Source organism: Lissotriton helveticus, chromosome 6, assembly GCF_964261635.1.
Source record: "Lissotriton helveticus chromosome 6, aLisHel1.1, whole genome shotgun sequence".
NCBI classification, from domain to species: domain Eukaryota; kingdom Metazoa; phylum Chordata; class Amphibia; order Caudata; family Salamandridae; genus Lissotriton; species Lissotriton helveticus.
Window position 1 is genome coordinate 2,077,003,119 of NC_136067.1, and position 22,922 is coordinate 2,077,026,040.

Below are 22,922 nucleotides of genomic sequence, written 5' to 3' on the forward strand. Positions count from 1 at the left end.
TGTGAAGTGATAGATTGAAGATTAGATAATTGGATAATTGGCCCTCCCTAGGTAGCTTGTAACATGACTAACATGGTTTCCCCTTCCACAGGCATATGTCAATGGTAACCCACATATGCCATTGGTGATATACATGACCTTGGCACTGAGTGTTAGTTACTTGAGGTTTGCTTACCTACAGGTAGGCCAATTGCATGTTGGCCATTCTGGAAGCATTTGTTTATGATTGAGTAGCTGAAAATGTATGGGTCATACACACTGCTGGCGCATTTGGCCAGCACATTGTTGAAGATCCCTGGTGGACCACAGTGGCCTGCACATTAATGTAAATGTGCTTCCAGTTCCTGTAGATGTGGGATGTTGCTGCCAGGGGTACGAGTTGCACATGTGTGGGCCATGGCATCCCACATGTGTGGGAAACTGGCAATGGTGTAGAAGCGTTGCTTGCTGTCCAGTTTTAGTTGTTGTGGGTATAAGAGGAGATACTGGGATGTAAGGCGAATGATGGCGTCCAGGACTGAGTGTAGAAATCCAGAGAAAAATGGCTATGAGATTCCAACCACTCATAATCTGGAATGATCCAGAGGCCAGCATGTGGAGGATGGTCATGAGCTTGACCTGCGGAGGGATGATGGTGACCCTGGGAGTTGGTGCCTGGACCCTTGGTGCTATATGGTGGAGTGGTTTGGACAATGATCTCCCCCCTGGGCCAGTAGTGGGTGATGACCTCATCCTCCCTGAGGTCAATTAGGGTAGTCTACTGCACGCAACCTGGGCTTCATCCTGGACTCCTCCCTCTCCATGACCAGACAAGTCAACGCCGTCTCCTCGTCATGCTTCAACATCCTGCGCATGCTACGTAAGATCTTCCGGTGGATCCCCACCGAGACGAGGAAGACGGTCACCCAAGCCCTCGTCACCAGCCGACTGGACTACGGCAACGCCCTCTACGCCGGAACCACTGCCAAACTCCAGAAGAGACTCCAGCGGATCCAGAACGCCTCGGCGAGACTCATCCTCGACATCCCCCGACGCAGCCACATCTCCGGACACCTGAGAGATCTGCACTGGCTCCCGGTCAACAAGAGAATCACCTTCCGGCTCCTCACCCACGCACACAAAGCCCTACACGACCAAGGCCCGAGCTACCTCAACAACCGGATCAACTTCTACACTCCCAAGCGCCTCCTCAGATCAACCAACCACGCCCTCGCCACCGTCCCCCGCATCCGAAGAGCGACAACAGGAGGAAGATCCTTCTCCCACCTGGCCGCCAAGACCTGGAACTCACTGCCGACCAATCTGCGCCTGACCCAAGACCACCTCTCCTTCAGGAAGAAGCTCAAGACCTGGCTGTTCGAGCAGTAGCGGCACCCCCCCCCTCCCAGCGCCTTGAGACCCTACGGGTGAGTAGTGCGCTATACAAATGACCTGATTGATTGATTGATTGATATACACACTCCCTTCTTCTGTGCTGTTTTTGTTGTGGTGAGGGGAGTGGAGATGATGGTGGTGGTCTCATGGTGACTCCCAGCTGCAAAATGAGGAGTTCCATGGCTTAGTTGAGCTTGCCAACATGTTCTGTCTTGCTTTTCTTTGTGTATTATAGCCAATGTGTCATTTCCTACGTCTGGGTTACTGATTCACTGGAATTGTGATGCATTTCTGCATCAGAGTTCCGCTTGCTGACGATGTATCATTTTCAGATATACTTGTAAATGACGCATCATCAGGTTTGCGGTAGAAAATAGAAGGTATTTTCTCATCTCATTGACGCAGCCGGTTCAGGCACAGGGGGAAACTGACGGAGCGTGGCAAAAGGTGGCACATCAGCCTTGATGTGTTACTTTGTTAAAATGGAGCACTGACAGCGCTGCCAATGCGTGAATGAGGTATCGCTTTTGTAAATCAAATGCAAAAGGCTTTCTCTCCAGGAGTCTGATATCTGATTCAGTGTTAAACAGCTGTTGTAGACAGGGAGCACAGTGTTTGACCAACATATGGGATCAGATTTAAGCAGTCTGTTTAGCACGCCATTCAGGACTGGATCAGTGTTACATTTTGTATGATTTATTTTATTGTTAGGTCTGCTTCATCCTATTTCTTGATTATATTGCAGTTTCAAGTCATATAATTTTTGCAATTATTAACTGAAATTATTAACTTAATTTTGAATAATTTTGAATATAACTTTGATTCAAACATTCAAAAATACACAAAATATGTTTCTGAAGTTTAAATAAAAAAATAATTCCAACCTAAGGTTAATAGAGTAGTTTTAAATTATACATGCGTAATTAAGTATTATTATTTTAGTGGAATGTTACATTAATTCTTAAATGTTATATAATAACAGATATGTTTTAAATTTTTTTTAATTACTTTAAATTAGATGTATTTATATTTTTAACTATTTTAAAAAGTTTTACTTAATTTAACAATATTTGTAATGGGCTTCTCTTTATGTCCCTACAACCATTATTTTCTATGTTAGGGTGTTGTAGTTCCAGTGGTTGGCCAAGTGTGGTGCTGTACCTACTCCATCTCTGAGCTGGAGTAACATTCTACTGTTTGTCCCCTTTTTTGCTGTGGTAACTTCACAAGTGCAGTTTCATAATAGCAATGGTCTTACTCATTTGGTGGTGGGTGCATGTCCTTCGCTAATCCTCCCTAGCCCCCTCCTTATTCCTCCCTACCCTCTCACATTTACCAATACATATGCCCATTTTTCCAGCCTCTTCTCCTGGTCCCTCTTACATTTACTATTAAGTATTATACGTACATGAGTGAGTGTCTCCAAATAGAAAGGATAGGCTTTGTGGAGGTGGTGATTTACACTCATAAGTTTGTAAATAGTATGTTGTACTACTTTGGTAGTTCTATTGTAGTACTACTAAATATATTACAATATCCATTTGGTGAATCGGTCTCCATATGCTTAACCCCAATATTACCACCCTGTCTGGTATGGCAATGCTTATGGGTACTCTTATTCTTACTCCTCCATTGTTGGAGGAAATTGCCTTAACTATATACTCTGGCACCAATCTCTATGTTTGTGCATCACAGATCTTTCACATCAGAATTGATACAATAATTTTGTCCTCGCTATTTTATTTAGCACCTCTCCAATGAAAGCAGTAATACCACAGAAGTGAGATACTGATCTTATTGGGAGAAGTTTGAGAACACTGGGTGGTAATACTTTTGTGACTCCTCTCAGATACCAGAAGAGGCTCATATAGAAATATGAATATGTGTGATTTTTAACCAAGATTTGAGAAAATAACACTTTGCACGATCCACATAGGGCTCACCACTCTGGATTCTTCTAAATGTCACATTTTCCTGTTTATGGGCATTTTGTGTTGTGCATTGAAAGCCTAGTCCCAAATGGGTGGTGTTTTTATCAGAAGAAGCTTGAGATCGCTAGGTGGTTGGAAATCTGTGAATCCTCACAGTCTCCAGAAGTTTCCATCCGTGAGAAAAAAAGGACATTTTAGTCAAATCCCTCAGGGTTACAAGGCATCATGTTTAAGAACACATTGAGAGAACTCCATAAGGAGCAGCACATTAGACTACCCTTCATGTCTGCTACCAAAAGATATCTACATTTCATAGGTTTTATATGGGGACAGTCAAACCTGTCCTCAAACATTGGAGTTTCCATGATGGGCTGATTTGATTTACTAGTCAGTCCCTAGTACAATACACTGTGTGTACCCAGGGCCTGTAAATGAAATGCTGCTAGGGGGCTTGCAGCAAAGATTGTGCCACACACACATACAGCCTGTAAATGTAACTCTGGCCTTCCATTGCAGAGCCTGTGTGCAGTCTGGTACTGCCATGTCGACTTGGCAAGTACAACCACTTCCCAGGCCCTAACCTTCCCTTTTCTTACATGTCAGTCACCCGTAAAATAGACCCAAGGTACCCCTGTGGGCAGGGTGCAGTGTATGTGAAAGGTAGGACATGCCCTGGTGTGTGTAGCATGTCCTGATTACTCCCAATTTTGTTTTTCCGTATGGCAAGGCTACCTGGTACCATAGGACAGAATGGGGGTTTGTTTATAGCATCTTAATTGGCCCTGGGAACAAGGTAGAGAAATAAAGTTTAGTATGCCTGAACTCAGAATCTAAAGATGCATCTTTTAGTGAAGGTGATACTTACATTCTGTATTTGAAGTTAGTTATTTTCTTGCTCAGCCATCCAATGTGCCTCTGCTAGGTTTGTGGATTGACTGTCTGACTTTGGGATGACAGAGGCGGGGGAGGAGCAGCGGCTCCACAGAGTCTAGAAGGGTCATGGGTGGGCTGAAAAGACTGGGGCTGCATTTAGAGTAGGGGGAGGAGATTTCCTTTCACCTGAATGGGCCTAGTCTGCCTCTGACAATGCTGTCTCAACTTCCTGCCAGGAATCTGTGCTAGAGAGGACAGAACTGATTCTGGCTGGGCACAGACACCCTCTGCCTGAGAGGACAAAGGATGTGGGGCTATAAAAAGTGGGGCCCAAACCCCGAAACTTTAGAACTCTTTTGGACCAAGAAGACTACCAAGAAGAAGAGCTGGAGAAGCTGTCAGTAGGAACTTCAACTTTGCTGAGTGCTTTGCTTTGTTGGCCGGCAGTGTTTGCTTCTGTCTTGGGCAGTAAAAGGACTGGACTCGAACTTTCTACAACTTCTTTTTTGAGTTTCTCCAAGGGCTTGAGGTAGACCTTGCCCCCTGTTCAAGAAGTCTCAGGCATAGCAAAGACTTCAAGCTCTTCCGCCATCTGCATTGGGGACTGTGTGTTTTTGTGCTGCCACAGAAGAAAAGCACCTTGACGCCATCTACAATGCTGCTGCTAACTCCATATCCTGGAGGCACCACAGAGGGCACCGCCACAATGCCGCACTGCAACCCTGGTTTCACTGATGATGCCACCCGATGCTGCCACTGAGCAGCTGCTTGCACCGTGATCTGTCAGCACCGTACTCCGCACGACCCTGCTTCACGCCATCGCCCTGGTATCCCCGATGACGCCGCTCCACGCCGACATCAACGCCGCTATTTGCACCGTGGTTTGAGGGCATCGCTCGTTACATGATTCACCATCCTCATCCCGCACCACATCCTTGGTCTACCGATGCGGCGTCATTGACTTCAGTTTACCAGCAGATGACAGCATTCAGCAAAGACGATGACACTGCTTACACTGTGACCTACCAGCACCGCGACAAGCACCATATCACTTTGCACCGCAGCCCTGGTCTCAATGGTGCTGGTGGACGCCTGTCACTGAGCTGCTACCTGCACCACGACCGGAGGGCACTGCAGCACCTGATGCCTGCTGATGCCAGCACTCCTGACTTCAACCGCGAGGAGTTCGATCTGCAACGTGTTTGACTTCAAGGGCCCTATGACTCCTGCACCGACTCCTGGAACCGATACCTGCGGACACATTCTTTCAGAACTTAATGAGAGTTCCTTGATGCCCTGCATTTCTAAAGCCCGTCTGTGCCTGTCCGTGACCTGACCGGGGCCAGCAGCAGGAACCATAGATCTAGAACCCCCCTCCTCTTTACATCTGCCACCCTCCTCGCACTCAACCCTGGAAGAGACAACAACTGCCAGAGATCAATGCCCAACACCACCCACAGCCAGTTCTCTTGCCGACAAAGCTGGCAATCCTTCACTACCACCATCCCCCCCACGACCACTGAACCCATGCCGGATGCCCGCACCACCGAAGCCCTGATGTGCATCCTCCTCAGCAGACACACCACAGAGATCTAGGACTTGCTTGACACCCTCTCGCCAGACGTCACCTTCTTCATAGAACAACGCCAACTCTGCCCCCGACATCGCCAATGCCATTCCCGATGTATACAAGATCCAGGGAAAGGACCACTCCCACCGCCCAGGAGGAGGACTCACTATCTCACACTAGAGCTCCCTCCGACTCACCACCTCCAGCACGAGTGACCCCCTCTCCAACGCAGAGCACCTCCACTTCCAGGTCCATACCAGCCCCATACCCACGCTCCGCTGGACCCTCGTCTACAGGCACCCGGGCCTCGCGCCTCTTCCACCACCACCATTGCCGACCTCATCGCACCCCACGCCATCACTTCCATGGACTACATTTTCATCAGAGACCTGAACTTCCACCTCGATAACAGCAGCAACCCTGACTCTACCACCCTCCTCACCAACCTCGCCAACCTCGGATTTAAGCAGCTCATCACCACTGCCACCCACAGACCCAGACACACCCTCGACCCCATCTTCTCAGGAGGGACACACATCCACTTCAGCAACACCACACAGCCCCTCTGGATAGACCACTACTGCGCACACTTCACTTTCAACACCACCACTGAACCCAAACCTGCCCCGCGCCCACCACGAAGGAACTGGAGTAAGATACCGGAGGAACACCTCAACACCACCCTCCTCCATGACCCCCCTCCGCCACGATTAAAGCCAAAGAACTACACCGCTGGATCGCCAGCTATGCTGACAAGCTGCTTGTCGCAAGCTGAAGCTTGCACCCCTCCACCACCCCGTCATACAACTCCCCCACCGACCTCCAAGAAGCCAGGCTCTCATGCAGGTGCCTCAAGAAACTCTGGTGGAACAGAAAAACCACAGAAGACCAGAACAACTACAGGAATGCCATGAATGAATCCTACCAGCACATAAAGACCACCAAGGAGACCTTTATCAAGAACAATATCCACACCAACGCAAGTAACGCTAAAGAACTCTATAACTTCATACAGCAGTCCACCAACACCCTAGCAAAGCCACGGTCATCACACCTTCTCAGGACCTCTGCAACAAGCTCAGTTCCTACTTTCACCTAAAAATCAAGACCCTCTACAACAACTTCAGTGGACAGATGCCGACACAAGCCACCTCTCCACCACCGACAACCAGACTACCATCAACACTTGGAAACCTGCCATCACTGAAGACACCACCACGACCATGAAGAACACCCACTCAGGAGCCCCCACAGACCCTTGCCCATCTACCACATAGACACCGCCACCATAGCACCTGAACTAGGGTGGACCATCAACGCCTCCCTCAAATCCGGCATCTTCCCCGACAACTGAAAGAGGACAGAGGTCAAGCTCCTCCTCAAGAAACCCTCGGCCGACCCGACAGACCTGAAAAACTACTGGTCCATCTCTCTCCTTCCCTTCGCAGCCAAAGTCACCGAGAGATTCATCAACGCCCAGCTGACCACCTTCATCGAAGAGAACTCCATTCTCGACTCCTCCCATTCTGGTTTCCAAAGCAACCACAAAACCGAGACCGCCCTCCTTGCTGCCACCGATGACATCCGCATGCTACACGAACCAGGGCCACTAAGCCATGCTAAGACACCGTACGAGGCTCTGCATGGCTTAGTAAATCCAGAGTAACTCAAGGTAGCACAAATCACAGCCTTATGTTATTCTTTGTTTGGAAGGCGTTGAATCAGTGGAGCACGGGCGTTCCCATGCATCCGTCCATGTATTTTGATGTAATCCCATATTTAATAAGGTTAGTAAACCTTGGATTGGGTCAAAATGGTATGCTGGTAACATCGGTATAATGAGAGGAAATATCTTAATATCTCCTTGTTATTTCCTCTTTCTGCAGCACACATAGAAAGAGGAACATTCTTCTTAGGTTGTTTATGTGTAGGAAGGAGTCCCTTCCAGTACAAAAACAATTCTGGGTGTAACACAGGACTCCCTTGAAACCAAAGTACAAGCATGAATGTGTTTGTGCTAGGCAGCACAGAAAAAGGATTAGGAATGCATCATATCTTAGTACATAGGGAGCATTCCTGCTCCCAACCTGTCATGGAGCACAGTGGAACACATCATGTTGTCTTGCTGTCTTGCCAAGCATGACATTTTATAAAATCTGTCCCTCAGTATCTTGTGCACATTACAAAAATCCATAGGTTTCCCTCACACCCATTATTTAATCAATAGATTTCACTATATGAATTGATGCTAGGTTAACACATCTCAGGTGTCTCTGCGTAACATGTGTTTTTACACAACCAACAAACACCTTAAATCATTGTTACTAGAAGAGTCTGAAAGACTTAATGGTGTGCTACTTTTGTATTGTCTGTCAGGAAACAAAATACATAAGGAAAACATTGCCCCAATTACTGTGTTCTACTTAGTTTAATTGTTTTTAGGAATAGGTTCCTTTTGGTAAACCATTAGTGATCTACACATATGACCACTTGCTGAATTGGGAATTTTCTCTACTTTTCCCGAAAAATATATATTTTTCCGGGTTCTCCCATGTTTTTTTTTTTTATTTGTTTATTGCCATTTTTCAGTACTGCAATACTACGATTACAAAGTGTGGTAGACACTACATTGACAATCCATGGATAAATCAGTTCAGTGCATATCTTGTGTTTAAAAACATCCGTCTCAGCACATAACAATCAGCAGAAGCATGGAGTGGAGGAAGGAGTATCACAGCAAACTCATGAATAAACAACCTCTTTCCCATGGGTCTTGAGCGAGGGGGTAGTAGTTCAGCGTAGATATTGTTTTGCTCTTGACAATAAGTAATGTAGGTGAACCGTTCTTTAAACTTGGGCGCTCTGCCCTGCCCCATCTGCAGGCGATTTTGCGTTTGACTATCAGTAAACCTGGAAGAAAGCCCATTAGACCCATTTCCGGTGTAAGATCCAGCCGTACCCCTTGCATGTCTCCCAAGGCATTCCCAACGTCAACCCAGTAGTGCGCTCTGGATCTGCACTCCCACGGCAAGTGTAGAAAGCCTGCTCCTTTCTTCTTACAGTGGTCGCATCTATCAGTGTCTCGTAACTGGAGCCTGTGTAATGAACCAGAGTTTAATACATTCTGTGGAGGAATTTAAAATCAATAATTCTGAATCTACTACTAGCGGTGATGCGTTCACTTTGTTGACAACTGTATGCCCAGGCCTCCTCTGTAATAGGATGCCCCAGTTCCGTTTCCCACCCCTGTTTTGCCTTCATGGTATTGTGTGTCCCCTCCCCTATGGAGGTTTTCTATATGCGAGACATGGCATATGATGCCCCTCCTCGTATTGTTTGGTGCAATGAGAACAATGTAGAAGGTTCCTCTGGGTATGCGGGAGTAGCTGCTTTTGACAGCTTGCCATAAGCGAATATATCGGAATCTGTCCATAGTGGTAGGTGGTGCGATGCCCAGAAATGCAGCAGCGTCTGTTGAATTGTCCCTTATGGTACATATCCCCCATGTGTTGAAGCCTTCTCGGAGGAGCATGCGCTTACAAATCCCTTCCTGAGTGACTGGCAGGTTATGTTGGTCGAGTAGTGGGAGTATGGGTGAATATACTTGGGATCTTTTTGCGATGGCACACCATGCATTGTTTGTACAAGCCACAGTGGATTGTCTTCCCCCGGTCATCCTGCCATCTACACCCAGGAATCCCCTCAGCGGTAGTGGCGTCATGGTCCCCTGTTCCACTGCCAGGTGTGTCATAAGGGGGAAGGAGCAAGCCAGTATGCTGCAAAATGTGCCGGGGCCCCAGATAGTAGCGTTCAGGGTTGGGCGCTTCGAACCCATCCTGAGCGAACGTCAACGTGATGGGTACTCCATTTTATCCAAGGCTGCTTACCCCCTCATGCAAGACAACTGATTTAGCTCTTCAGTCTAGTGAAGAAACAACATCGAGGGGGGAAGGGAATGTTTGTAAAAAGATATAAGAATTCGGCCTTTATGAGCATCTATATTAAGGCTATTTAGCCCGCCAGAGAGAGGGGAAAAGCGACCCATCTACTGATCAAGTCCTCCACCTTAACGAGAGCCACCCCATAGTTAGCATGCAGCAGCTCCTCCTTATCTCTAGTGACGTTAATCCCCAGATATCGGACCTCGTCATTGCCTCATAACAGTGGATAGGCCATTTGAAATGGGATGGTACAGTCCATGAGCGGCATGACTTAAGATTCACCCCAATTGATGGTTATTCCCGAAAAAGCTCAACATTTTATAATTTCCTCCCTATATGAGGTGTGTCGAGACTATATTTACTATGCACACTCATAAGGTAATGAAATAATCTTCATCATCCACATTGGGTTCATAACTACATACGAGTGTGGCAGAAGCCGATGCCAGTCTCCCCCATGTTATGCAATATCTCCCTTGTGGGTCCTCCCCGATGTATGGCACCGTTTTTTTAATGAGGATTGCAGCTCCTCTGGAGAAGGCGGAACACAAGGAGAAGTATCTATGCGAAGCCTACCTTGTGGCAAACTGAGGCTGCATTTGAAGGGAGGTATGTGTTTCCTGCAGCATAGCTATTCTGGCCTGGTGTCTGTCTAGATAGGCTAGGATGTGACGTTTCTTTCTGGGATTTCCCAGTCCTCTAACTTTCCAGGTGAGGAGGTTCGATCCCACTATGGTATTGGTCTTGTGGCTTTCATCTGCCATCACCCCATGTCTTGGATATGCACTGTCTTGTCAGGACCACCTGATGTCTGCAGTTGAGTGACACCCCGTAATTTGATTATTAGGGCGAGACTGAAGAAGTGCCAATTTGGTAATATCTACCTGTCTACCCCAATATTCCCCCCACAATGGCTTCCCCAAATTGCTGTGAATAGTACCCTCCTTCTGAGTCCCTCCCAATACAATTCAAAACATTCGAAACATGTAAATCACCATATCGCTTTTTAAGTGGTGTTTTGACCATGTTATTAAGTGAAGTGTCATGCATAGCAATGGTAGCCCCCAATACAGAAACATAGCCATACTGTGCACTAGCGATTGTGATAGTGAACAGTTCTTAGGGTCAGTAATAGTCCTTGGTGACAATGTCCAACTAGCAAAACAGTAACAAAACAAATCCCACTATTACTGAATAGGGGTGCTCCCTTAGAGACGTGAGTCCCAGGGGGTGTGATGGCTCCTCCCACACCATAGTGTTGTGTGGGAGGGGGCCTTGAAATAACATTTCTGTATCCAATAGCATCTTTACCATCATTAGAAAAGTCTACAGGAGGGCGGGATTCAGTACCTTAATCGTGTTGTGTGTTACCTTTGTATTGAGGTCAATGCCTGTGTTCAGGATCAGCAGGGCTACCTGCCGTTGTCTGTGTGTTCAGCTAAAGTCTATGTCCTCAATCATCTTCATGTTTCGCCATGGCGCCACCTACGGTCGTCGGAGATTGCTCAGCTCACTTGGCCCCCAGTACTGTTTTTTTCAAAAAAGTCTGTTGCTTGTTGTGGGGTGTTGCCGAGCTGTTGTTTGCCATCATAGGTGATCCGTAGCTTTGCCAGATAAAGCATTGAGTATTCCACCCCTTCCTGCTGAAGTTTCTTCTTGATGGGTGCAAATTTCTTGCGTGCTTCCTGGACGTTTAAAGTTGAATTCTGGTTTAATGAGATGGCATTATTGTCGAAAATTACATCTTTCAGTTCTCTTACCTTGTGTAGCGCTGTATCACGGTCGTGATAGTTGAGCAGTCTCGTGACACTGGCAGAGGCAGTGCACCTGCTGGGGGCTTTGGCGCCAATGTGCGATGCTCTCGTTCCACAATGTACAGAAAAAGAGTTGTGCAGTTCCTAAAAAGGGGACAAGGGAAAGGGCAGGTCTTTATTCGTGATTCACGGGGCCCAGAGCAAGGGTCGGATCTGCGCTAGTTGCCTGCCACCCAGCCAATCAGAGCAACAAAGTGCTCTGTACTCCCCCATCAGGCCGTAGACTTCCATATTAGGGGTCTACAACAGCCCAGTAAAAGGCTACTAGGGTTACACTCTATTGTGTCTGGCAACCATACTACACCTAGGGAACCACACCTCTAGTAGTGCATCACCAATTCACTTAGGTCCTGATGAAGTGCCACACGACTCGTTAGGAGCGACTAGGGCACAAAACATGTCGACCCATGCCACTGCAATATCCTTTTAGGAACATTGCATCCACGTAGGGCTATCACACATTTTTTAACTAAGCTGGAACTACCTAAACTATTAAAAAAAATTGAATAGGACTGCTCCAGACTTATTTTATTACTTACTACCTGTGCACTACACTGTCCTTGCCCTCTTACCCGCACGCACCCACAGCTTCTTCAAAAAATCTCCGCCAAAGAGCCCCGTTTACCGAGCCCGCCGAGCATTGCATTGCCGGCCCGACGAGTAGCAGAGCCCAATGATGAAGCATGACATCCTTCGGGGTGTGTGAGGGCATCACGAAGAAAGACCTGCCTTTTCCCTTGTCCCCTTGTTAGGAACTGCACAACCCATTTCCTCTACAGTTATATAGGAGCCTTGTGTGCAGGACCTGTTTAAATAACGACTCGTGGCCCCACCTTATTTTACTCGTTCCACAATGAGCATCCTGGAGAAGGCCTCTTGCCTAAAGCACATAGTGAGCATACATTCCACATATTCTTCAAGCCTCCCAGTGTCAGTGGTCTCTGGGACGCTTGTTATGCATATTTTGTTTCTCCGTGAGCGGGCTTTGATGTCCTCATTTTTGGCTGCGATCACCTTCAGCAGTTTATCAATGTCTGTGAGTTGTCCCGCCGCTTGTGCGTGATCGTCCTCTAGGGTAGATATCCACGCTTTGGCCTCTTTGATTCTCCCATCCTGTTCATTGAACTTCTGAGTTATCTGTTCCATTCTGGCACACATTGAATCCATCTTGCCCTCTATGGAGGCGAAGCTCGCTTTCATCGTGTGAAGCAGCTTCTTCATGTCCACCTCATCTGAGCCGCTTGTCTCTGGGCTAGCACTGTCTTGATCAGGGTCAGGCGGTTGCCCTGTGGGCATTTTGCAGGTGTCAAAGTTGAGTTTGGGTTGCTTGACATCTCGTTTCCCCATTGTCATTCCTTGTACGACAGTTGATGTTTTCCTGCGTCCACGTAGAGTTGGTCGTTCGTCCGCTCACCTTGGATGGCGGAGGATATTTATGAAAACCACCGGGTCCAATTTTTGCAGGCAGCGGCTCTGCCTAGCCACGTGGTGCAGAAGCAGGAGCAGCGCCTTGGTGCCTTTGGCTGCAGGTCTATGGTGCCAGTTCAAGCGCCAGCAATCGTGTTCCGTTCTTGGATCAGATAGGGACCCTGGAGTGTGCCTGTGGGGCTAGTTGTGTAGAGTATCTCACCTGGGGGTCGTATAGTGGCACATATAGTGTGTCCCTCTCCTGTCGATGCCTGTGCAAGTTCTGGGGCTGCGTGCTCTCCTGTGCAGATGGCTTATGGGCTTTGCGTGTCTCAGTGGCAGCCAATGCTAGTCACTCTGCCCTAGCAATGGGAGGCTTCCGGGGAGCAATTCAGGCACGGCAACTTATGGGCTTGAGTAGGGAAGCATCCCAGCAGCGGGTCAGTGCAGATCTTGGTGGGATGTCGGGTCAGAGCTTCCTAGACGAATCAGTATTAGGTGTACTATGTTCGCTGTTTTGGGAATAGGAGCATGAAAGGTTCTGGCAAGCAAGGCATGGGCGTCTCATGCATGATTGTGAGTCCCTTGACCAGAGTATAGCTCCCTTATCGCCAATGGGTGATCACTGGGGGCGGATGTGGGTCCATCGATCTACAGAATTCCTGGTGGTCCAGCTGCGGTATGTCAGATGTCGCGGGGGTCTCTATGGTAGGGCACCTCTGATTTTGCAGCACAGGCTGAAATGGCGGCATGTGCAGCGCTGGTCCCAGGGCTTAAGCGCTTTTGTCAGGCTATGTGGTGTATGCATGCTTGGCGGGTTTCGCGACCCATGTCTGGTGTCCCTTTATCCCTGTGCCCCCGGGGGGTCACTGAGGCAGTGCGGGTGCAGTGTCGCGTATCGGCCACTCGGCGGGCCTGGTGCCATGTCGCAGGTACCTTTATCTTCAGGCAGGCTGCAATCCCCGGTCTGGCGTTGTCTTGGTGTGCATCAGGATCTCTCAGCAATCACCTGGCGTGCGCTCGTGCAGGTGCGATTGCAGGCATTACCTGCACACTTACGGTTTCACACGCCTCGTCGGGTGGCTGCCTCTTCGTCTTTAGTCTCACGGATGGTAGCGGTTGTTGGTCCATCCCCGCAGTACTTCCCGAGGCTCCGTCAACAGCGAGGCGGCCTCATGAGGTGCAGCCTAGTCGGCCTTTGCGTGGCTCATGGGTCGCGGCTAAGTACGGCATCCTGCAGAGAAATCGCAGCCTCCGACGCCTCAGAGTCAGGTCGATTGCTCACCAATGTGTTGTTCGGTCCAGTTAGGGCTGTTGATGGCTAGATCCGACACCAGATTTAGGATATAGGATGATCAGTTGAATCAGGGCTGACAGCGCCTCACTAAGGTGCGGCCATCCTGTTGCACAGCCCCTAGCGTCTCCCCCTTCCATGGGTTTTACATCTCGTTCTACCATAAACTACAAATAGGTTGGAACTGAAAACATTGTTAAAGTAGTTAAAATGGACTACTAGCTAGAAAAATGCCAAAACTGGGTCCTTCTTAAGTCCCAAAAAGTGAACTGAAATGTGGGTCTGAGGGTCCTATTTATATACTCTAAGCTGGCTGCAGAGACAATGGAGTGGTGACACGCTATTTCTATGAAGGCCTATTCTGTTGCAAATGGGGCTGTGTCCAACTCTTAAACTCGATCTGGCAGCAGATGGCCCATTCAGGCGCACCTACTCCTTCTACTGTGTGAAAGTCTGGGAGGAATTCACAAAGTCCAAACTGCCAAATGCACCCAGTCATGTGGCCCTGGGTAGACTGCAGGCACTAAATTGTTAAGGGCAGCAAAATGCCAACTTTCTAAACGTTTTGTAAAACTAAGGAGTTAGGCCCATTGGGGGCATGGGTTAGGCTGGACCCTATTATAACAAGAAACACAAAATGTGCCTACACCACCCTTACTTGTACCCAATATTAATTATCAAGGTCGAACAACAAATTATTTGGTGTGACCTGGTATTTTTATTTATACCATTCCATTATATACTTTCTTTTGAAAACTTTTTTTTGCTCATTTATGCAGAAGGGAAGGAATTTTGCCATTTAGGTATTAAATGGAAACATCTTGAATTTTCAAATTGTAAGACTAAAAATGTAGTCTACATGATAGTGTGCCCATGTAGAAAGATTTATATTGGCAAGACTAACCAACAAGTCAATTTGAGAATTAGCCAACATAGATCACGCTTTAAAAAGAAAGTTATGACAGCACCAATGGTCGAACATTTCATCGATAAAGGACATGATGAGAATGACTTTAAATGGTCAATTTTGTTCACAATGAACCAAATAAATCGTCCTCCTGATGTGGATAGAGTGTTATTACAGAAGGAAGCATATTTAATTCCGAAATTTAACAGCACACAGACAGGACTTAATAGCCTGTTTGAGATAGCGAGACTGTAGACCACAAGAGTATTTTTGACAAGGGAACCTGGTCATAAAGTGCCTGATGAATATACTATTGTTGTGTCAGTGCACCCTGTGCACTGTAGTGCCCGCAAGGGCACCTTCAAATAAAGCAACCATAACACCCTATGGTGGCTTGAAAATTCTGTTCTCTCATGAAGTGTCTTGTTTGTTAGTACATATAATTTATGATCCAAAAGAAACTCCATGGTTGTGCAAAAAGTTATTCTTTTTTAATCTAAAACTACGTGCCCCATAATGCTTCACCATGCCTTAATGGGCGCTGGGTTAAGTCAGCCTTTAAACGGCTCAGAGAGATGGATCGAGAGGGCCTTGAACTGAGTAAGCCTACTGTGAGAGCCCATCAGTTAATTGTAACATCAGACAATGACCTAGAATTATATCTGAAGACTGTCAATACTGCAAATCACAGATTTTTATTAACCAAGTTTAGATTAAATAAAATTCATCTACTAATCTCAGGGCGCCCCTGTTGGACTAAGGCCTTAGATCTGAAACTATGCACTTGCGATGGTTTCTCTATAATGGATACTGCCCACTTCATGTTCTTTTGTGGCTTTTGTAAGGATATCCGGAAAAAATTAATCATACCCATCTTGAAGAATAAAGGGTTCAAACAAGTGAAACCTGCTTTATTATATCTCCAACTGTTGTCCAATACAGGGGAGATTTTTAATGTTGCAACTTTTTTAAATATAGCTATGAGACTGAGGAAAAAAATAGTTAGTCTTAGATAATATCAGTTTTATAGTGTATATCTTTGTCATTTTTTAATTGATATTAAATGTGTAGGTTTTTTAAAACTCTTTTATGAAATTGTTGCTTAAATTGATCTGTTTGGGTCATATCTTTTTCCTTAGTCATCGTGCTGTCGTGTTAGTTAGCCATATTGCATTTGAATGTTCTTCCCCCTTTCTTTTTGGGACCCATGTATACTTTTGTGGTTTTGTTATGAACCGAATAAAGTATTTTGACTGACTGACAAGGGAACCTGGTCATAAAGTGCCTGATGAATATACTATTGTTGTGTCAGTGCACCCTGTGCACTGTAGTGCCCGCAAGGGCACCTTCAAATAAAGCAACCATAACACCCTATGGTGGCTTGAAAATTCTGTTCTCTCATGAAGTGTCTTGTTTGTTAGTACATATAATTTGTGATCCAAAAGAAACTCCATGGTTGTGCAAAAAGTTATTCTTTTTTAATCTAAAACTACGTGCCCCATAATGCTTCACCATGCCTTAATGGGCGCTGGGTTCAGCCGAAAGCACTTCAGGCTGTCGTGGTATTTGAGTAAAGGACAATGTTGCTATACAAATTTTTTCCAAAACACAATGGTGCCCATACAACATACTGTGCATATGGAGCCTTTTTGCATAAACAATACACGAATCTTAAATGTTTACCGTTGTTGCGCTTAAAGTCCCTCTAAGTCTAAAACTACATGTACCATAATCCCTCCTTGCATGAACACGAAACAAATCGGGCAAGGATCAACATGGCTGCCATCTTCAGTCGATCAGGATTCAGGCTATGGCTGCATCCGCGCAAAAGTTAATCTTATTGCACTGATCCCGACAAGATGTCTATTTGTGCCTTAGCGATGGGTATTGCATTAGAAACACTTTCTAAACAACCACTGTTGTTTTAATAGGGACCGCTTTGATCTTGAACACAACAAGATTAAGAAACCTGCAACCGGATACAGGTACGCTTTTTTGGAGTCTATGCAAGCCATTGAGGAAACAATGTAACAAACCCTTGGGCAAGAGGTTACAAATGTTTCCCTCCTTACTTTTCTCTGTTAGTTCCACGATGCAAAACGCCGGGTGCAGTAGATAACTGTCGAGTATAACGACTTGCATCCACTTCATGCACTAATTTAAAGGTACGTTACAAACGCGGTCTGCAAAAAAACGTCACCTTTGTGACTTTCAAATGAGTAATAGCTCTCATTTTCACCAATAGATTCGGTTGTGTAATTAAAACATGAAGGCGGGGTTTATGATTTTAAAAGCACATCCACTGTTATGGAGTGAATTTAGACCTTTCAATGGACATCATGAATCATCGCTTTTCAAATAAAGAAAGCCTTTTTCACAGCCCCCTATTTTTCTAAAACCTGGTAGGTTGATTTGTATAGAACTATATATGTTCAATTAGAGAGATTTAAAGCTTAATTAGTGTAACTTAAATAGAGAAGAGTCCTCAACTTTGTAAATAAAACTTTATTGTTTTCTTTGCATCTCATGTAGATAAATGACAAAGCTCAGATTAGACTCCAGGAACTGGTTTCCTGGTTTCGAAACGCGTCGGCAAATTCGAAGAACGAATATTGTCATCTACAGTACAAACTAGCAATTGGTGGTCTAAAGATTGTTTTCATTTATTGACTGTACTCCTTGTCTTTTGACTTTGTCTTTCATTTTTTGGAATAGAAAATACATATAAATATAAAATGTTTTGTCTTGTTTGAAGGTTTCTTTGGGATGTACGATGTTTAAAAAAAATTCTTTTTGATTTAGTGTACATATGGAATGTGAATTTATGTTTGTAAATTGCATTGTATATTAGTGTAAATATATGAATGTACAGTTGTTCCATTTTTCTGCATAAATGAGCAAAAAAAGTTTACAAAAGAAAGTATAAAATGGAATGGTATACCAGGTCAAACCAAAGAATTTGTTGTTCGCCCTTGATAATTAAGATTGGGTGGTTAGGCACATTTTGTGTTTCTTAACTTTCTAAAAGTGGCATTTTAAACTGTAATCTAAAATCTGACTGTACGATTAAAAAGGTTTTCTAATTGTAATTTCATAGCTACAAAATATGAAATGGTTGTTTGTCCCTGATCAAACGTTAGCACACATTAAGGGCCTCATTCCGACTTGCGGTTTTTCTCATCCTGTTATGATGCGACCGAACACTGTTCAGTCGGAGTCCTATTGTTCCCTATGGGAGCCCATGTTCTGCCTGACCACACAGGCTCCTATGGGGAAATGAGATGTGTGTGTAAAACCATGCACCCTGTCGCATGCACCCCACGGTGGTAGCCACACAATGCAGGGTTTTACAGGGGGTCCCTTAAGTACCCGCTCAGCCCCCAACCAAAGACTTCAGGATGAAGGGGGTCCTGCAAGGGGACCCCAAGGTCCCTTTCTAACAGCATGGTCGACTTGGAAAGGCTGTTGGAAATCAACATCGTAATTGGTCGGTTGGAAACGCTGTTCATAGAGGTGCACGATGCAGTTTCAACCAACACGGACACTCCGAGAGCCAGTCACAACTGATTCAGAATAACTGCAAAGTTTACTTTCCGACCAATGACATTGTAATCGATTGGGCGGATTGTAAACCGACCTAGTTGGTCGGGAGGGTTCTGACACGGTCAACGAAATTCCAACTGTCGGGCGGAGGCTTTCTGCCCAACATCGTAATGGGGCCCTAAATGTATAAGGCAACCCAATGTTAACCTATGAAAAAGATTGGCGTCACAGTAGTGAAAATTAATTTAGGAGTTTTTCACTACCAAGACATGTAAAACGTGGGGAACAACCATTACAACGCGGGTTTTACCACGCGTTGCTTTTACATCGCATGTATTACAACGCATGTGATGTTACAACGCGTGGTAAAACCATGCATACAATTACATCGCATATACCATTACATCGCATGCGCTTTTACAACGCATGCGATGTAATGTGTAATGGCGGCGGCGGCGGGGGCGGCTATTCACAACTACGTGAATAAAAAAAAAAAAAAAAAAAAAAAAGGAGGAAGCAGGATCCGTAGGCGACGTTGGAGAGGAGACAGGTAAGGGGTTTTGCGCATGGGGTGGGGGTTACTTATGTAGGGTTTAGGGCAGTTTTAAAGTAGTGTGGTAATGTTTGTTTGTGTGTAGGGTAGTGTAAGGGTGGGAGTAGTGTGGGTAGCGTAGTAGTGTTTTAGGGTTTAGGGTAGTGTAAGGGTGGGAGTAGTGTGGGTAGCGTAGCAGTGTTTTTGGGTTTAGGGTAGTGTAGGGGTGGGAGTAGTGTGGGTAGCGTAGCAGTGTTTTAGGGTTTTGGGTAGTGTAGGTGGGAGTAGTGTGGGTAGCGTAGTAGTGTTTTAGGGTTTAGGGTAGTGTAAGGGTGGGAGTAGTGTGGGTAGTGTAGTAGTGTGGTAGTGTTTTTGGGTTGGGGTAGTGTAAGGGTGGGAGTAGTTTGTTGTGTAGGTGTAGGGATAGAGATGTAACTTACCTTGCATACTTTTACCATAAGTATAGCTTTACCATGCATGCCTTTGCGTTGTAATGGCATGCGTGGTAAAAGCATACTCGTGGTAAAAGTATGCGATGTAATGGCATGCGATGTCATTGTCATCACGTTGTAATACCCGCGTTGTAATGGTATGCGTGGTATTAGAATGCGATGTAATGACATAGATCCGTAAAACGTACATGTGCATGCCCAACCTTTTATTTACACTGCACACTGCCCTATGGACTAGCTAAGACCTACCTTAGGGGTGATGGACATGCCAGGCCCAGAAGGCAAGTATTATGCTGGAAACTTGGCTTGTTCCTTTGGTGTACGCTGGCTCTCTGACCTATACGTTTTGGTCCAGTTTTTTCATTAATTGAGGGGAAAATGGCATTATAAATCAATACATAGACATGAGTAATTTGGAGGCCATTGGGAACAACGTTTAATCACAGAATGTTAGCACTGGAAACACAAGACCACTTGACCTTAAGAAAAGAGTCAGGTGACAGCAAAGCCTGATAAAAATACCTTTAGTCTTTCCCTATGTTATGTAATTAATGCAGAGAGGTTTCAAATATTTTTAGGAAAGGCCTAGATCCTTGCTGCCATCAATCCTAAAACCAATGTTATCTGAATTACTGATTACCTGCTGGATCTATTGAATACATCCTTGACTCTGGTCATAGTCCTGAAATATTTTTTTAAATACTGTGGTAATTCCTTTAGAAGTTAACATGGTAAGGAAACCACATTTGTCAAGAAGTACCTTCCAATTTCATTGTTTCCCTTACCTACAAAAAGCCTATCTAGCTCATGATATTTGCAGTCACTTATAATGGTACAAATACTTTGAATCTCTCTAAGTGGGTTTTCCATTGGGCGAACAATATGGTATCTGTAATATTATCAGCAGTGGATGATTTAAGATGAGCCTTTGACAGGAAAGTTTGATTGGCCATGTAAATGGCATTAGACTCCAGGGTCCCCTTCTGAATTGGGTACATTCTTCTTGTGAATTGCAATAAATGAAGGTGTTCCCTTTTCTATCCACAGCAGTAAATGCAAAATGTAGGGATCCTCATGAGTCATCCTTGTCACCATATCTGTTTAATATAAAGTCTAATATATATGCTAGGCCTCTGTTAAAGGGATTAGCTGCAAAACATTCCTGATTAGATAACTATGTAGATGATTCTCAACTACGGCTCCACCAAGATGGCACTGCAGCCACACAACAGGAGTTTCAGAATACTTTGCATTTTTCAGAGAGTAGGATGGGATCTAACCATCTGAATACAAACATAGTTAAACCAGACGAGTAGTTCTGAACTTCAAAGTGAATTTCAGAAATGGGCTCTACTCCTTTTCCCAAGATATGTGTTGTAAGTCTTGGTGTTACTGTGGATATCAACTTTTCCAAGAAGGCGTAGATTGATCTGCAGTGTCTGAATGCTTATAGATGTTAAAAATGATTAGGAAAATAAATTCACTTTTAGAGAAGAGCTAGAAATGGCAATAATGGCCTTAATATTTCCCAGGCTTGATTATTTGGATCCTACCTAACAACATGATCCAGAAGCTGCAAGTGTTTCAAACAAGGTCACTCATCTAAAATCGAAAGTCCCTAGAACTTCCATGCCCAGCGACTGTTGAAGATTGTCCATTGGCTGCCTGGACAACAAACAATAACATTTAGAACTTGCTGTTTAATCTTTATGACTTTAAAGGGTACAGCCCACTGTTTTGTAGCCAGGAGAATTATTATGTACTAAACATTAGCTCACATGCTTCATTCATCTTATTCTAACTATCTGACCATAACAAGATGTCAACATAAAGGTATGGTTGGACATAGCTATTGGGTGCAAACTCTATCTTTGTAAACTCAGACCATTCAGGGAACAATTTTAAAGAAAGCTCTTTAAACAAGCTAACCATTGCTTCCATATCCATATCACTTATTTCTAGTGCAGTTCTATTCAGTCTGTACTCAGCCAAGAAAACATCAGTGAATATGTGCCTTACTAAGATTGTTTGACATAACATATTTTGTTGTCATTCATTTTGCATGCAACAAAATAGTGATCGGACCAAGCAAGAGGGAATGGGTTTTAAATGTGCAATAAGTCTGGAGTGTTAAAATTTAGGTGCAAAGTATTGCCTTCTTTGTGGCTAGAACCCTAGACCACTCGTGTTCTCTTTTGCATATCTATAGCACGCATGTTGTTAATTAATTTTGAAGCAGCTGTGTCAGAGGGGGAGTCCAATCAGCTGTTACAGTCACTTAGGATTAATGATGTCTAGAGAATTGTGAAATGGTCACTACTTTGAGTATTGTATTACAATTAAGGGAATAGGAGAGAAGGGAGGGAGTAATCCATTCCAATTATTTCTATGTGAAACGTTTTCCTTTGCTAAAATGTAGATGTTCTTATCGTCTAATGGAAACATATGTGAGTACTGTCATTTTTAGCTAAAAAAACTCTCCCCTCCCACTGCAATGGAAACAGGCTGACAATGATGGATACTAAATAGCCTCCCCTCCCTTATATCTCCTTACACTTAACTATGAATAGGCATGCGTTACCACTGTCACTTTGTGTTAATGAATTTCCTGGATGATCCCCTGCAGCCATTCCTAAGCTGATATGTTTATGTGTTCAACCCCCATCCAACCTGTTACCATGCCTAAGCATTCAACCCCCTTTTTAGGTCTCGCGACCTAGCGGCGCACTGCGTAGCAGTGCACGCGCAGCGCTAGGCATTTTGTAACTGAAAAACGGGGTTTTAGCCTGACCTAGGAATCGCACACGCACATTCCTTTTGTGCCTCCCCATTGGCCTTTGCATCCGTCTATTTCTAAAAGACTGCACGTAATTTGCCAAAGGCGGGCGCATTGCTCCGCCCATTGCCTATTGGTGTCTATTACGTGCTTGGTGCATGTAATAGACACCAATAGGCCGTCACGTGGTTTCAATTATCTTGTCCAGACACGGGCACGATAATTGAAAGCATGGCTCGCAGTGGCACGCGCCCCACTCGCGGGCTTCTTTGTATGTCATGCGGAAGTGAAAGCAAACGCTTTCCCTGCCGCTTGACTTCAGCTCACAGGCGCACATATGCTGGCTTCAGACGGCAGCGTGGCAGGACACGACGCGTGTGCGCAGAGCCTTTTGCTACACTGGCAGGTTATGAAAGGTTCATGTTGGCAGTACAGTAGTGTGTGTACACAGGCTTGACCCTACACTGAAGAGCCATGCAGTTGTCCGTGTGCGTCCTCAGGAGCTTGG